This window comes from Chionomys nivalis, chromosome 9 (genome assembly GCF_950005125.1).
Source record: "Chionomys nivalis chromosome 9, mChiNiv1.1, whole genome shotgun sequence".
NCBI lineage: Eukaryota > Metazoa > Chordata > Mammalia > Rodentia > Cricetidae > Chionomys > Chionomys nivalis.
In genome coordinates this window covers 5,967,087-5,985,328 of record NC_080094.1, presented here as the reverse complement: position 1 = coordinate 5,985,328, position 18,242 = coordinate 5,967,087, and positions in this window count along the sequence as shown.

The window sequence follows — 18,242 nt, the reverse complement described above, 5'->3', positions numbered from 1 at the left end:
GTTGGATCAAGCCTTTTCATTTCCCAGCCTACCTCTGATGCCACCCAAGACGAAGGATGAGAGATGCCCGTTTCCTATGGTTGAAAGGGCGAAGGCAGAAAGCGAAAGAGAGAAAGAACTCTTCAAGGAGAAGTCTAGGAAGGAGGCACCCGGGAGCGACCGGAGGTCGTGGGCAGACCAGCTGATCGCTTCCTCCCGGGGTCCCCACTGGGCCTCCTCATGGGTGGGTGCATTTGTCAGAGGGGCTCCGTAACTCTCTGGAATGGTGGTCTGATACGAGGAAGTAAGTGGGGATCAACACGTTGTTGACTGTTTGATCTCCGAGTCAGAATTAATGAGAGACATTTTACACAGAGGGAGAGCCCGGACTTTTCAGAGACGATTTACGCTAACTGAAGACATCCTGCGCCATCATGTCGAGGTGCAGGCGGCTTCCTGCACACAGCTGGTCCACGTTTCTTGTCTGCGGGTGGCTGGCAGTGATCCGAGCCAGACAGAGAGTGTGGGGAGCTGAAGATATGGGGGGGGAGCCCAGGGACTGGCTGCAAAGGGGGCCAGACAGAGAGTGTGGGGAGCTGAAGATATGGGGGGGGGGCCAGGGACTGGCTGCAAAGGGGGCCAGACAGAGAGTGTGAGGAGCTGAAGATATGGGGGGGCGCAGCCCAGGGACCGATTGCAAAAGGGGTCCCAGGGTAGAGGTGGAATATGACAGTGTAAGAGCTTTGGGGAGCTATTGGAACTTCATTTGTCCTAAAAGTGCTCACAGAGCCTGGAAAGGGAGCGGAAAAGGATCAATGTCTGTAATTTGGTGATCTTACATACACTGGACAAACTTCTTTAACTGGTGGGGACACAAATTAACAAGCAAGAAGACTCCGGGTCGTGACCTATGGCCTGTGGCAATGGCTCCTTATATAAGGCACTCATTGCACAAGTGTGGTGCCCAGGGTGGGGATGCCCAGCACATCTATGTAAACACCAGACAGGCATGACCAGAATGCGGATGACAGAAAAGGCAGAGCATACTCAGATCAGTGGCCGAGGAAGGCCTCTCTGAAGCGGTGACAAGGAAACTGAGCCCCTGGTAAACTGAGGCTGGTGGGAGCCAAGAAGACATCTAAGGTGTTTGGGCAGAAGGTCCGGAGGCAGCAGAGGCTTGGAGTATTCCAGTCACAGCAAGGCCAGCCACTCACTGGAGGCTCTGGAGGGAGGACAATGGGAGAGTGGCTTATGGCTGAGACCATAATTCAGACTCAGGTGAAGCAGCCGCCTGAGGCTCTGAGCCCAATGCATCTGATAGAACGGAGCTCATTGATCCATAACTGTACCCTAGTATTTGGGATGTTGAGTCCCGATAACAGGAAGTTCAAAGCCAGCCTGGGCTACAGTGAGACCTTACCTCAACAAGCAAATGAAAATTGAAGACTGTGTGAGAATGAGTTTTGCTTTGTGTCTTGCAAACCTCTGTGGCCCTGGTGGAAACAGACAATGAGCTCCACTGGAGACAGTGGTGTAAGTGAGTACAAGCTGTGGAACTGGGGGTGGGGGGACATCTAGGAGGCAATGCGAGGAAGAGGTAGCCTGGACCACACCCCTAAGCCAAGGGTAGAGGAAGGGCAGTGCACACGGGCTTGTCACTCTGTGCTGGTCTGAATAAGAATGGACCCATAGGCTCATAGATTTGAATGCTTGGTGGAACTGTTTAGAAAGGATTAGGAGGTGTGGCCTTGTTGGGGAAGGCGTGTCACGGGGGTTTGAAGTTTCTAAAGCCCAAGACAGATTCAGCCTCACTCTCTGCCAGCAGCCTTCAGATCACATGTACAGCTCTCAGCTGCTGCTCCAGCCCCACGCCTGTCACCACGCCTGTCACCACGCCTGTCTGCTGCCATGCCCTCCACCAGGATGAGCATGGACGCCCCCTCTGAAGCTGTGAGCAAGTCCCCAGTTAAATGCTTTCTTTTATAAGTTGCCTTGGTCCTGGAGTCTCTCCACAGCAATAGAGCAATAACTAAGGAGCACTCCGAACCCCAATCTCAGAAGGGGAGAAAGGACACCGTCTGCTTAGACTCACTCCTGAGACCTCAGCTACAGCTCTGAGCTGTCCTATGTCTCAAGCTCCAGGGCACCAGATGACTCCATCTTTCTCCATAGTTCTGGAAATTGTTTTGTATTAATGTCTAATGTTTTAAAACACTGTACTGGGGCACTGTTGAGATAGTTCAGCCGGTAAAGGTGTCTGCTACTGAGTCTGCTGTCCTGGGCTTGATTCCTGTGACACACACAGTAAAGAGAACAAGTCCTGTAGCTTGAGCTCTGACCTCCACACAGGTGGTGTGGTGCTGTGCCCTCAACAATACACTAAATAAGCAAATAAATAAGTGTAATTTTTTAAAAAAAAATCTAAATATTATATTTGGTTGGGAGTGACAGCACACACCTGCAACCTCAGGTGTGGTGGTAGAGGCAGAAATATCAGACCCCAAAGTCACCCTCAGCTACACAATGAATTCAAAGCTAGCCTGGGCTATTTTAGACCCTGTCTCTGAGTGTACCACTCTCTCCCCAAATCTTATTCCACTACATAGAATCTTCTTGTTTCTGTGTGGTTTCTTGAGTTTTACTTATTTTCTTTTATTTTATGCAGTATCTCATTATGTAGCCCAGGATGACCTGTAACTCCTTCTATAGGCCAGGCTGGCCTTCAATTTACAGCACAATCCTCCTGCCTCAGCCTCCCGAGTGCTGGGATTAAAGGTGTGCCCTGCACACCCTGCACGTTGATGTTTCCTTACAGGGTCTCTCTGTAGGACCCACTGTGGCCACATCCCAAGGTACCTCCTACTGGGAAAAGCAGGGCCACTTCCCAAGAGAGGTGTGATGCTTCTCCTCTTGGTCATTTTAATTGGATTTAGAGTCACTAAAAGGTGTGTCTGTGAGGTTGTTTCCAGAGATGTTTAAGTGAAGAAGAAAGACTCTTTTTGAATGTGGACAATGTCCTGGGAGCTGGGGTCCCAGGCTGAATAGAAAGGAAAAGTGAGATGAACACAGCGTTCATCTCTCTGCTTCCTGACTGTGGATGTCTGTCATGTGACAGCTGCTTCCTGACTGTGGATGTCACGTGACAGCTGCTCCCCGACTGTGGGTGCCATGTGACCAGCTGCTTCCCAACTGTGAATGCCATGAGACCAGCTGCCTCATGCTTTTTCCACCATGGTGGGCTGCACTCCCCAACCGTGAGCCACAGCAAAGCCTTTCCCCATCAGACCGCTGTCCTCGGGCATTTTGTCAGGGCAGGAGAAAGATGGCAGTAACTACAGTAGGGCAACAGCAGCAACCTTTTTTGCCTTAGGTACTTGTATTTAAATGTATTAAGAAAACACGGGGAGCTTGCTGCTTAGAAGCAACGGCTGAGGTCAAGGCTGAAGGTGCCGGGAGAAGAGGTGGTGGTAGAGCTGATCTCAAGAAAACGGTAAATAAAAAGATGTGGTCATTCTACAGGCAGAGATGAAAATCATGGAGGATAGTGACTGAGGACTAGGAGTGCTCCCAAGGGACGGCCACAGTGCTGGAGAACCCATCAGATGTGTTAGGCTGGTCCCCAGGTGACAGGTGGCAAATGTGGATTAATCACACATGTGCAGAGGCAGGGAAGGGGCAGAAATGCTGGGATATAAATATTTAAGTTATATTTAATTATTTATTGTGTTAGGGGCTATGCACCCACCATGGCCTATGTGTGGAGATCAGAGGACATCTTTGGAGAGATGTCATCTCCTTCCACCATGAGGGTCTCAGGGATTGAACTCAGCTCATCAGACTTCACGGCAGGTGCCTTTATGTGCTGAGCAGTCTCGCCAGCCATGGATTGTAAACTGTCAGTTCAGAAGTCTTCTCAACTGCCGCCAAACTGAAAGACCATCTGTCACTTTGCTGTGGTGTTTCTCAGGTCAGCCCAGTTTCAGTTTTCTCAAGGGTTGTTTGAGAAAAATACAAAAGTCTTATCCAGGGGCTGGAGAGATGGCTCAGAGGTTAAGAGCATTGCCTGCTCTTCCAAAGGTCCTGAGTTCAATTCCCAGCAACCACACGGTGACTCATAACCATCTGTAATGGGGTCTGGTGTCCTCTTCTGGCCTGCGGATATACACAGACAGAATATTGTATACATAATTAATAAATAAATAAATATTAAAAAAAGTCTTATCCAGCCTAATGCCTCCTTGGCCTCAGTTTCCCTCCACAGCCATGACTCTGAGCCCAGAATCGCTGGGAGAAGGCGTCTGGTAGGTGGAGGCCCGGAGTCTTGCTGAGTCCCCAGCAAGCACAGTGTGGCCCCATGGCAAAGAGCTTGCTCCCAGGTTTCAAAAACACCCCAATTTAGGAATCCCCAGTCTTTGATCACCATCACGTGTGTCTCCCCCAAAGAAACAACACCCAGACTGAAGGCCAGGGAGGTAGCGCAGTGGCGAAGCGCTCACCTCACAAGCACGGGGCCCTGAGTTTGATTCCCATTCTCAGTGGCGGCACTTGGTGGAGGTAGAAGGGTCCTTAGCTCCATATCAATAACAAATCATCTCAAAGGAAAGATGGAAGGTGTCTGAGAACCCCGAGCAGACACGGCCCCGTGACAGTGTCTACACACAAATGTACACACCTGCACCCACACAGGAGTGAGCATGCACACCAGGCGTACAAAACAATCTTCCTGGCCATATATCTGAAGTTATATAAACATTTTAGTGACTAAAAACTGTGATGTGTTTGCTGACATCAAGCTGTCCCAGAACAATATCTGATGTTTACAGAGCCCCACGCTGGACCAGGTACCGGCCCAGGGATTTTTGCAGGTGTTCTCTGCAGTACCCACCCTGCTCCATGCAGAAGAGGAAACTGAGGCCCAGATAGGTTGTACCTCCTGCCCAAGCCTTAACAAGCCTCCCCTCTGGGGACAAGGTTTGACCTCAGTCCTCTGGCTCACTCGCCTGGCTGCTGTTCAGAGCAGTGCGTGGCCCATGAAGATTATATACTTTCCTTGGGACTCAACTCAAAAGACTTTTGTTATTAAAAGGGGGAAGCAAGCCCGTGTTATATTTTTATATGTCCTGAGTTGCTGTTCATAGGGGAAGAACTCACCAGCACTCACCGCCCCACCCCACCCCCACCCCACCTCACAACACCCCCACCCCACCTCCTTGCCTCGGACTCCCTTCCTCTGACTTTCATTTCCTTTCAGTCCCTGAGTGTCACATAAACCATGATGGGAGGAGTTCACACAGCGAGGGCCTTGCTGGGCTTCCTCAGCTGTGACAGGGGGCTGCCAGTTACTGGGCTAAATCAGGCTCTTGCACCCAGCGTGCAGAGCAGCACATGGCTGGCTTCACGCTGCCTTGCAGGAGGCTGAGTTCAGCCTGTCTTCCTTCTATGCTGCACTCTGCAGCCAAGTCCCGATGTGACAGCAACTCCGAGGGCCGGGGCCAAGCCACTCAGCCACCCAGAAGAACCCTGGTTTCCCCTGCAGCTTGCAGCTCGAGGCCTAGAGGCCTGTGCCAATGTTGTTGGCTCCTAGACTGGGCACAGCTGGTCAGTGTTTGGATCTTGGAAACTGGATTTGTAGGTCGTGCATTTGATCTTTGAAAAATCCCATGGGTCCTGCAATCCCAGGGGCACTCAAACACACAACGGGAGGCTCAGAGGGCCTCTGGTACTAGATGACATCCATACAGACGCCCAATGGGGAGCCAAGATTCAAACTCAGACCCTCAAAGTTCAGAAGGCAGGCATACTGACTGATGTCACAGCCCCCACCACCACCACCACGGGCACCTTCACCATGGGCTCTGTGAAACAGAGGGAGGGCTGTGGACAGAGACGAGGGCCCTTGCGTGGTTGGTGTGACACACGTCCAGCCCAGTGACTGCCCACCCTGGCCTCTGCCCTTGGCAAGGGTGTTCCTTAGAGTGTTTAGAATTGTCCTCTTGGAACAGATGTCCATCATCCCCAAAGTGGGTAGGATTTCTCTATATTCTGTATTGAGGGGGATCCAAGGCAGTGGGGGGTCCAAGGGCTCAGAGCCAACTCAGTCAACTGGCAGTCTCTCCCTGCGGCTGTGCCAGGAGCCAGCCCTGCCTGCTGCCTAAGCAGAACTTTGAGGCTAGAGTCCTTTGTCCCCAAGAACTGTCCCCCACTCGCCTCTTGACCAGGAGGGCAGATCTGGAAGGTGCTGGGATCACGAGCAGCTGTGGAGAAGCACTGGAGGGTTATGGGAGGACGGGCCTGGAGGCATGCCCCCACATGTGCAGGCCAGATGCAAGCCAGCAAGCTCCAGCCACATCAAAGTGGCTGCAGCGGGCAGACTGAGGAGCCCCCCAGCACAAGGACAGAACCCCAAACCCTGTGTAGCCAAGGCAAACTGTGCCCAGAGACAGTGGTCCAGCATGAGGCTGAGAATGTGGGGACTCAGGCTGCTGTATCTCAAAGTTTAGAGACTGAACCAGGCTCTGTCCGGTAAGCCAGGCAGTGTGAGCACAACCCTACAGATTCCAGCACCCCAGGCCTTCAGCTCCACTAGTCACTAAGCAATTCAGTCCCTGGGCCTCAGTTTACTCATCTATAAAATGGGGTCACTAGGTGCCTGGGCAGATGACTTAGCAACTAAAGTATCTGCCGGGCAAGCATCAAGATCTGAGTTCTGATTCCCAGAAGCCACGTGAAAATCCTAGCCCCCCAGTGCTGGAGGCAGGATAGGTGGATTCATGGGAGATTTATGGAACTCAGTGGCTGACCAGTCTGGCCAGTTGGTGAGCTTCAGGTTTAGTAAAGGTACCTGTCTCAAAAAACAAGGCGAAGGGAGACTAGAAAGAAAGCTCAGAGCTAGAGAGCACTGGGTGCCCTTCTAGAGCTGGCAGAGTTCAATCCCATCATCCACATGGAGGATCACAACCATTTTAACTCCAGTTCCAGAAGACCCAGTGCCTCTTCTAGCCTCCTAAGCATCGCGTGCGCACGCACACACACACACACACACGCACAGAGACACACAGACATACACACACACACACACACACATGGTTGTTGGCAAGATGAAACAGGACAGCAGGCGGCACATGGCAATGACCCAGGCAGCCTATCTGGATGCTGGCCACAGGCCTGGGCTAGAAGGCCAGCCTCTGCTGTCTTGAGGTCCTTCTGTACTGTCCTCACACTCCCCGCAGATACAGCCTGCCCCTGCATGAACCTGTGGTGGCCTTTCCCTTCCCTGACTCACTTCCTTACTCCCCTGCCTCCCAAACACACGCCACAATCCCGACGCCACCCTCTGCAGCCAGCTGAGCCCCTGAGACGACTTGGCCCACCACAAACAGCACCGTTCCTCTGCTGTGGCTCATGCCAGCCCATGCCTACACCCTGGCTGGCCCTGGTTCTCCAGGAAAGCCACACCTATGCCCGTCTCTTACCTGCAATTGGCAAACAAGAGACAGACATCCTACGGGGTAAGCATCAGGATGGGTATCTACAACCTGGTTTAACCTATCCATCATCACCACACAACAAATGTCACCATTTGGGGTACTGGATTGGTTGGATCTAGGGGCAGCCTGTGAATACAGGCTTCATCTTCACGGAATCCCAAGCTCTGCATAAAATTCTTCTGTTTAGGATCTCGTGTGTCCCTGTATGGCTTTGAACACACACTACAGTCAAGAATGTGTTGAATCAGGTCCTCCTGCCTCTGTCTCCCAACTGCTGGGTGGGGTGCGTGGCTCAGCACTTGGTTCAACACTGCTGGTAAGGTCTCAATGGTTTCAAAACAAAAGGCCCCGAGTTCCCATCTTGCACTGGGCTCTCTGCCTTCATCTGTGCTCATTGGTTAGCCTAACTGGTTCTTGGGCTTTTGAGAAATAAAAAATGGGCAAGTTATAGACAGTAATGGAAGGGCCGGAGCGGCTAAGGGTAGAGCTTAGTGCTAACTGAGCTCGTTGGTCCTCCACTGAGGACCACTGAGGAACTGCTCTCTCTGTTCATTTGTGATGTGGTCTCAAATAGCCCAGGCTAGACTCGGCCTCACCGTGTAGCTGAGGATGAGTTTGAACTCCTGATCCCCTGGCCATCACTTCCCACATGCTGAGATGACAGACGTGTCTACCACCATGCTCGGTTCGTTCACTTTCATTCATCCACCCGCGTGGCGCCTTACAAATTCGCGCTAACATTACTGAGAACCAGGGCTCTGTCAGCTTTCTTCAGATGCTGTGTGGCTGTCCCTGCCTGTTAGACTCCACGAGAGGAGAGTGGAGGGGACACAGGAGCACGGCGACAAGTCCATAATGCCTCCACCATCAGCAAGAAGCTCAGCTCTTCAGATCTCTCCCCATTGGAGAAAATGGTGGCCAAAGCAGGTTCCTGGCCACCACGCCCCATAACCTCAGTGTGAGGCAGCTTGGTGGCTCTCTACCTGTCTCTCTGCCTTGGCTATGGCCATACATTTGGCTGGACCAGCTCCTTCAAAACTCACCCAGCTGGCAAGTACCATTGCTTGTGTGCCAGAGGCAGGTACAGTGGGCCCAGGGCTTGGACTCCAGTGGTCATGGGCTTTGTGGGGTACAGACAGACTGGGGTGGGGAAAGGATCTGGATAGGTATGCAGGCTGGAGAGCTGAGTCCGCATTACTCTGATCTTGCTCCGTCTAACTTCCCTGATGATCAGGTGATTACCTTACTTCCATGTCTGGTGGCCACAGCTGAGTGATGGTAAGGAGGTGATTTCCACCAGGGAAGAGCTAAATAAAAGTGGCAGTAAATGATACCATCACTGCCGTGTGAGGGCCAGCGACCAGCCTATGCATGAAGCCTCTATCTTCCTTCTCCATCTTCCCCACAGCCCTGTGAAGCATGTGCTATATATAATTAAACCCATTTTGCAGATGAGGGCACCAAGGCTCCGAGAGGCCTAGTGTGTGGGCGAGGATGGGGCTACCTCAGCATCTTGGAAGTGGGCCTCCCTCTTCACCAGCTGCCCTACTGCCAACCCTGTGCCACCTTCGGGCTAGGTGCCCCTCTCTCTAGTGAAGGACCTAGCCACTAGTTCCGTCTCCACAGCAGAGGATGTCCCCCTAGGCAGGTCCGTTCAGGAAAGGCAGTTCCTATCATGACTGTTGGTGTGATTAATGGCATATCCATCCAAATGGGGACTGGGGTGCCAAGAAAGGCCTGCTGGGGACACTCCTATCTACAAACCCCACTCTTCGCTGCAGGAGTGGTAGGGCCAGCCCAGTGCCCGCCACTGACTGAGTCCCCCAGCCTCCTCCAGGTTGCCTCTCTCCAGCCCCAGCACCCATCTTGATCTCTGCATGCAACTCTTGTTTGGACTGGAGGCTTTTAAAGTGCTGTCTTATAATTACAGAGAGCATGTGGGCGGAGCGCACCAGGCCTGCCCACTCTGCTGCCCCCAGCAATTTGGGTAATGATAGTCATGTGTGCTGTTTATCTTTGGGGTTTCCAGAAATACAGGGACTTTTCCAGACACTTGTGAGTGCTCGCAATGAGTGACCCCGTCACTGGTCCCGGGAGACTGTGGAGCTATGACTCCGGGGTGAGCATGCTAGTCTCAGGGTGGTTCTCCAGGGAGCTCCCAGCAAAGGCAGGTCCAGTCAGTCCATCATGGGGCAACCACAGTGGTTCCCCTGGAAGCTTCATGCGACAGGGTTTCCTGGGATGCAAGACCCCTGTCTGAAAACCCACAAGTCCTAGGCAAAGAAGGACACAGTGTCACCATATGCATGCATTCTCTTTGCCTTTCTTCAAAGGGAATTATGTGAATTGTTAAAGAAAGATAAAGACATAAAGAACAACAGGATGAGAAAAGCCCCCTGGACCATAGAAGGTGGGTGTGGACGGCTGAGGCCCAGAGGGTAGGAGGCCCAGGGGACAGGGACTCCCCAGTCCCACTCCTTTGGAAATGCCGTGAGAACCAGCCTGCAGAGACAAGGCCCAGTGTCTCTAGAGCCAGATGACAACACAGTGACAGGCTGGCCTCCTGTGAGAGCAGGCCACTGCTGTCAGGTCACTGGGGACTTAGGTGAAGCCCCTGATCCTAGGGAATTAGAGACCAAAGCAGCAGGTACCAAAGCACAGCCAATGCAGAGGGAGGAAGCAGGCTCTTAAGTCCATGATCCTGTGCCCTCAGCTCTCCCTAAGAACCCTAAAGCTCTTCCTAGATGAACACCTCAGGTCATCAGTTAGCAATTTCTTTGGGTTTTGGTTTCTAAGTCCTCCCTCAACCTAGTTCCTGATGAGTAGCTTCCAGGTCTCCTAGGCTGTGTGACTCCTCCCGTGGTGGACCTTGCTAGTTCTTCTTTCTCACAAAGGCAGCTTCCAGTCATCCGAGAAGGGAGTCTCAATGAGGGGGGGTCCCCAGATCAGATTGGCCTGTGGTTCTGTATGTGGGGGATTTTCTGGATTGCTAGCTGGTGCAGGAGGGACCAAGTCTGTAGACAGAGGAATTGTAACGTCTCCATCATTGTTTTCCCGGTGTGAGCTCAATGGATGTGTGGGTGTAGTCAGGCAGCTGGGAGAAAGTGCCATGGACTGGGAAGCTTACAAACAGCAGAAAGTTGCCACTGTTCAAGGCAAAGACGATGGCAGATTTGGGGTCTTGTGGAAGCTGTTTCCTGGTTTAGACAGAGAGCCTTTGCTATGTCCTCCCTGACTTGTGAGGCAAATGAGGCAAATGTTACTATTGACCAGGGCCTGAGCCAGGGGTTTCCAGAATTTGTTTTGTTTAGTTATATTTATTTATTTTTACTTTCTTTTTTTTTTTTTTGGTTTTTCGAGACAGGGTTTCTCTGTGGTTTTGGAGCCTGTCCTGGAACTAGCTCTTGTAGACCAGGCTGGTCTCGAACTCACAGAGATCCGCCTGCTTCTGCCTCCCGAGTGCTGGGATTAAAGGCGTGCGCCACCACCGCCCGGCTTATTTTTACTTTCTATGTGAGCATTCTGCCTGTATGTGTGTAGAGAAGAGCAACGGGCTGCGTTCCGCCCAGCTACCCAGAGAGACGGCAATGTTCTTATGAGGGTCATGTTTAGAGCCAATCTGCAGCAAGCAGAGGCCTCAGAGGCGGGAAACTGGGACCCAAGGTGTATGGATGGTGGCTGAGGCCAGACCAGGAAGGAGGACTCACAGGACCTAAGGAGCCCTGGGACTTAACTTGAAGGCTGCAGGAAGCTGCTAGTGTCTTCTTGCTCAGGATATATACATTTATACTATTTGATATGTGTATTTTTATTTTGTGCATGTTTTCATCTAGATATTTAGCTTGCTTTCTCATTATGCAGACAGGTACTCACTGGATATGGTCTTAATGTTACAGGCAATAAATGTGCCCAATTTCCCACCTGCCCAAGATAACTGATATTGGTATATTGTCTTTCAGCATCTTTTCCATTTGTTTTGGTTCAGTGCTAACTTGTTTCAGGAGTGGGATTTGAGATAGGGCCTCACATGGCCCAGACTGCCTTGGAACTCACTATGTAGCCAAGAATGACCTTGAACTCCTGACTCTCCTACTTTTAACTCCCGAGGTCTGCGGTTACAGACATGCACCCAATTTTAGCATCTTTTCTGTACAGAATCTGGATGTAAGGTGCTGGGCCACAGGTGTCTAAGCAAGAAGCTTGTTGGACCAAGTTGGCTTCAAGGGAATGGCATGGCCAGGGCTGCCCAGGAAGAGGTTGGGTGGGAGGCCATGGAGAGAATACTGGGCAGTGAAGCCAGAGAAGAGGGCCTACTGGGACATCCCAAGGTGTAGCTCACTGGATAGGTTTGGGGCTGGGTGAAGAGTGCTTGAGACTGACCTTAAGAGATTAGAGATGGGGTGTCTCCAGAGGGGCAACTTTTCTTATGGACTTCAGTGGGACCTTCCAAGAAGATGCCTATGTGGCCCTAGCACAGCTCCACAGACCAGAGAGAGCAGAGAGCCCTTGAAAGTCATCTTAAGTCCAGGGCTCTGGGCTCTGAGCACACCTGTGAAGTGCCCCGACACAGGTGAGCCCTGTGTGGGCCAAGGTCAGCTAACTGGGTCAAGATGCCAGAGTCTGGGACAGAGGGCTTCTGCAGGATCCAGGGCAGTTGGAGGGACACAGATCTCTGGAGGAACCGAAAACAATTCAGAGAGGCTAAATTGCAATTGCCTCAGATTCTCAGTGGATGTACACAGTGTACCCCAGGAAAGGGATTCTGAAACCACAGGCTCAAAGACACAGAGGCTCAAAGAGAACCAGGAAGGCTCATCTGGGTATGAGCAGTGGAGAGAAGAAACATGTGGTCAGGGTCTGTGTAGGCAGGAAGTAAGAAACACAAACTTTCGGAGGGCCACCGCCCCAGTGGCAGAGCAACATGTTCCCGCTTGTTCAGATCAGCCAAGGGATGAGTCAAACACAGAGGCAAGCTCATGACATCAGCCTCCCCGCCCACCTTACAGGTGTGAACACAGCTCAGAGGGAGCCTTGTCAGCCCAGTGTCCAGAAACAAGAGCCCCCACCCTCACCCGGCTGCCTCATGCTTGCTACTTGACCAACGGCACTTCCTGTCCCTCGCTCAACCTGTTCTCCACCTATGGTGGAGGCGATGGACAAACATGCTCAGGAGAGCGGGCTGGTCTCACCTGTGTGTTCCTCCTGGACTCTGAGACACTTGGTGGGATGCCTGGGTTCCCTGCCTCTCTGTAGTCACTGGGACAGTACTCAGCGTGGCCGGGCTACCTGTAGGCCAGGCTAAAGTATGGCCATATTGCGTCAACCCAGTATGGATGACTTGTTTCTCTGCCCCAATCCCACTGAATGGTATTGCATGTGTGGGGAGCAATGAGCAAAAGGAAGGTGATGGAGATGCAGATAGTGGTGATGCTGGGGGTGATGGTGATGCTGGGGCTGGTGATGGTGGTGATGGTACTGATGGTGATGGTGGTGATGATGATGGTGGTGGTGAGGTCGGTGCTGGCAGTGGTAGGCATATTGATGACGGCGGTAAACATGACGATGCTGATGGTGTTGTCAACTCCACGCTTGTTCTGTGCTCATTCTGAACCAGGCGCTTCTCCGAGCACCGTATATATTAACCTATTTAGTTCCTCCATCCTTTCTATGAGGTTCAAAATCACTTCCGTGCATGAGAACCAAAGCAGATTACGGAGCTTGCCTGAGGTCCCGTAGATGATAAGTGCAGCAAGGATGGAAAGCTAGGTGGCTTGTGTGTGCTCAGGCAGATGGCCATCAAATATGAAGCTTGATTGCAGTAGCAGAGAGGCTGAGGCGTGAGATTGGTAAGTTTGCAGCTAGCCTGGGCTACATTGTGGGGCTCTGTGATACAGCAAATCGAAGGAGTAAGTTACAGAGGTGGAGGATGAAACTTGTTGAATTATAGAGAGCACAGCAGTGGGAGAAATACCCAGAGGCAAGCCTAGCAAATGTGCACAATGTCCTGGAAGAAGAGCAGCTTTCCGGGCAGTCTCCCTCCTCTTCCTGGGTGCCCTTCTTTATTTCAGAACCACGGCTGGGGAAACCCAAATGAGGGCAAGAGGAAAGACTGCAGGTGAGCCAGCTACAGTCAGGAGATGCTGTGGGCGTGGTGCTGAAAGCATCCCTGACTAGCACAGCTGGACAAAGGCTACACTGTGCATCAGTCCCCATGTCACTTGACATCACAGCCCCAGCTGTGCGAGCAGAACTGCAAAATGGCTCGAGGTGTCTGCCGCATGCCAGGTGGGCCCTCTCCATGTGGCCAACACCACACTGCACAGGCAGGTGCCAAGCCTGAGGGGCTATTTATATCCCTTGGAATGTCATCAAGACAGCGGGTGCTAAGACCTGCTTATTCATCGGGGGCTCACAGCCACGTCTCCATCTGGGCCCCAGGATCCCACGAGGACCTGCTCAGGGCTATCGGCAGGCCACTCCAGAGATAAGCAGCCTTAACTTGGCCCCACTAATGGTATTATTTTAGGGACCACTCAAAGGACAGGCTGGACTGGAGGCCCAGGTTACCTGTCATTCTGTCCATCAGCAACACTCTGAACGGGTCAAACAAAGACCAGCACTTGTGCGAGCAGGGTGGGGGTGGGGGCGCTGGAGAGAATTCCCAAGCTGAAAGCAGCCCCTCCCAAAAGGCAGCTGGGAAAAGAATGTGTTCAGAATGCCTCCGCCTCTCACAACACTCCGTGGTGAACAACTCCCAAGCCACAGCCAGGGCAACCTCACAGGGTGGAGGCACAAAGTTCCTACCATGCAGCTCTGGGTTGAGAGGACCTCTGATGGCCTCTGGATTCTGTTAGGAGGGGCCAGAGCTCAAATGGGTAATTCTCTGCTCCCGCCAGCGACTGAAACTGTTTCTTATGCAGTACAACTGTTTCTTAAACTGAACATCCATCATCAAAGGTGCAGACCTCTGAGCTCATGGTGTCCAGGCCCCTTGCCCCCAACCTCCACCATCATCCCACAGCCTCCACCACGCTCACGTAAACTGTCCTTGGGGATTATTTAGTCTGTTATCCGTGGCTTGCTTATGGCATTAAACAATGACGTGAGTTTGGGCAAACAGGCGGCTATGGTCAGATGTGTCATTCTGAGCAGGTCCCAGTCACTTCCTTTCCTACAAGAAACAGAGGAAACAGCCACAGTGTGGGACGAAGATCGTGGCTCCCCCGGAGCTCATCCTGTGCACATCTGAGAGATGTCACTGATGCTCCCCAAACACAGCCCAGTACCACCAGAGTTGCGGAACAAAATCCCACAGAGCTGTCCAGCTTTGGCATGGGAGGGGAAGACCCAGACTAGCGTTAAGGCTCCCTCCAAAGCCACGTGACTACTTGGAGCAGCGCCCACATCTCCTGACTCCCAGCCTGTTATTAATGACATTTAATTATCAAAAATTGCCCAGTCAGATGTGCTATGTGCTGAAAGATTCCAAGCGGTGACACCATGGATCACTGGCCATCAGTGACCTCCCGGGCCAGCAGTCCTCTCCTTCAGCCCATAGACCTGAAAGCTCTGCCCTCTTGAGCCAAGGTTGGTTCACTCACCATTAAGAATCACCATAAGTTCAGGTATGGTAGACAGGGCTTGCTGTGAATGACAGATTTTCTGGTCATTCCTAACGAGAAATTCAAGGGTATCAAAAACCGTGCTGAAAAAAGCACCTGATCTTTCTTCTTCTTGATATTAGTATTTATAGGTTATTAATTATTTTATTTGTTGGGCGTTTTGCACGTCTGGGTATCACATGCATGCAGTACCCAAGAAGGCCAGAAGAGGACCTCAGGTTCCACGGAACTTGAGCAACAAACAGTTGGGAGTGGCTATGTAGGTGCTGGGATTTGGATCCTGTCCTCTGCTAGAGCAGCCGGTGCTCTTGACTGCATCCATCTCTCCATCCTCTGTCCACCTTTTTAGGAGACTCTGGCAGTTTGTGTGTGGGTAGAGAGGTGACAATTTAAATGGCTGCTCCCAACTCATCACAAGGCCACCCCTAGGTTCTGCCCCACCTTGCTTTTTCTCTTGACCCCTTCCCACTGCCCTTCACCCACCTCTGAAGGCCCCAGCTTGAGTAGATCTTTCCTCCTTCTGGGACCCCAGGGTATTGTGAGACCCTGCTGGTGTCTGACCTTTTCTCTGTGCTGTCACTGCAAAGGAGCCTCAGCGCCTGCTGTCCACAGCTTGTCTTGTTCAGGACATCACCTAAAGCTCACAGACTCTAAGAATGTCCTTCGTGAGCAACATGTGATAGGTGCCATACTCTGTCCCTTGGGCACAGGATCTGTGGGGCCTCAGGCAAAACAAAACTATGAGGCACCTGTCCATAAACATTAATCAATTCAAGCCGGCGAGAGAAAAATGCATAATTACACCCAAGGTTCTCTGGAGGGTGGAGCCTGTGCCCTAGCTGGATGGTGGGTGGGACCAGACTTGAGGTGGGCCAGTAGAGTTGGGTGGGTGATTTCGGGCATGAGTCAGCCCCCATGTTTCCTCCAAGCTGATCAGAATCAGGACCTTGTCCTGGTAAGAGGAGGACTGCAGGAGTCAGGGAGCACCAGAGCCGATGCAGCAGGGGCAGCACAGCCCTCCTGGCCAGGTGCACACTGCCTCCATCCAAGCAGCTGTGGAAACAGCCTTGGAGAGCGGAGTGTTTTCCTCTTCTATTTTTATTCCCTCAAATCTGGAACCAAAAGAGGCCAGCGCCAGAGTGCTGAAGGATCTGAGCCAGGAGAATGGGGTTCACAGGCCAATAGGAAATGTCTAAGGAGGTCATCACGCATGTCTTTGGCAGGGGCAGACACTCAACACCCCAAGTGTGGGTGGGGACCAGTCGACCTGACAAAGCTGAGTCCTAGAAGAGACTAAGGCTGGCCAAGGCTGTCAGCATGTACTCCCTGAAGGTGCTTTCCATTGGCATCATGAAAGTGCCCCACTGGGGGCATCGTTTTATCGATGCTGTGTGTGAACAGTTGTGTAGGGCCCCATCCAGGGACGAATACCAGTCCCATGACAGCTAAGACCTGTGCTGCTTCCACTGCTGAAGCCTAGAGCCAGTGCAGTCCCCAGGCTTCTCCTGAGCTTGTTCAAGTGCCAAGTCCTCCAAACAGAGCAGTCAGGGGCACACCAAGGAGCTGGACGATGAGGGACCTTCTGAAGAATTTGGGGTGACAATTAGCTATTCTAGACACCTAACTGGAATCTTGGTGGGGACCCTGGATTCAGCATAGCCCTGGAATTGTGCACTGTGTGTTGTTGTTGATTGACATTTTAATGTTCGTGCAGCCTCTGTGTTGGTTCCTGATGTGTGCAATGACATAGCATTCCAAGAGGCTGGCAAGAATTCTGCCATCTGTGAGACAGGTCCGTCCTTGAATATGGCAGGCATTGTTCCTAAAGAGAGGCCCTCTGGACAGTAGGGCCAAGCCTGCTAAACAGCATGTACGAAAGTGTGCTGTGTCGGCCCCAGGACGTGTGGACGCTCACCTTCTGCAAAAACTGCGGCAGGAAGGACAATGTGCCCACGAGAGACTCCTCAAGAGAGGGGACACCCTGGCACATTTCTCTGTTTCCACAGTGGCCGCCAGGCCCCGGGAGGAGCCACTGCTCGCTCAGGACAGCAGTCATCACCCTCCAGGTCAAGGTCACGCCCAGAGGTGCAGAGCCTCAAACAGTCAGGAAGCAGAAGGGAGCCTCCATGCTGAGCAAGTAGTTCAGAAACTCAGCCTGGATTCTGGATTCAAAGGGGCCCAAGGGTAAAAGCTGGGAGTCAGTAATCCTTATACCCTAAACAGCCCCAGGAAATTCCAACTCTGGGGAGCCTGGGTTTCAGAAATGGTTAGCTGGGGGCCTTTAAGGAGGTCACCTGCTGGTGCCCAATATTAAACATCATTTGGCAGAGAGGTGGAAGCCAAGTAAAGGGGGAGGGGATAGGAGATAGGTACATCTGGTCTATCACACATGGCCACAGGGCCTGCTGAGGGCTGTGGGAACAGGCTAGCTTAAGACAAACATAAAAGCCACTTGCCTGTCCTGAAGTTCATGCATCTCCCAGCATGGCTTTTATTTTTATTCCTTCTGGGACTTGGGCACAAATTGATGTTCATCTGCCATTTTTAAAATGCCAACTGACTTCGCCCCTTTGTGGAAGAGGCCACAGAGTGTGGTGGTGGCTGGGGCCCTGGCATCTCTGTTCTGCTAGGAGCAACACTCGCAGAAGAGCCAGGTGTCCCAGGCCGCTGACTACTCAAGAGAAACCTGAACTCCTGATTTGCAAAAAACATATTGGCAACGAATTTGAGTTTTTAAAAATGTGTAAACACTCCTGGGGGTGGGGTAGAGAGGACAAGGCACATCTGGAAGGCCACATCTGGACCTCCAGTTTGTGGCTCTGGTCTTCAGCCTGGAAAACAGAACAAAAGCTAGATTGTCAGGACAGTGACAGCAGGGGTTTAGGAACTGCAGGGGCTGGAATGCGTTAGGAGTGGTTGCTGGGTCTGAGTCAACAGGGAAGACGGAGCAGCCTGTCCAAGTATCGGCTGGGATTCTAGAAACATCCATCAGGTGACCTTAGTGCACACTTCAAAGCCAGATGGAGCCAGATGAGCACCGCTGCAAGCTTGACGGGGGCCCACACCCTATCCAGGCCTGCGGTGGGCCGCCCACCTCCACAGCTGGCCTGCAAGGGCAGCCCCCAACTGTCCGGGTGACGGGCACTGAATGACG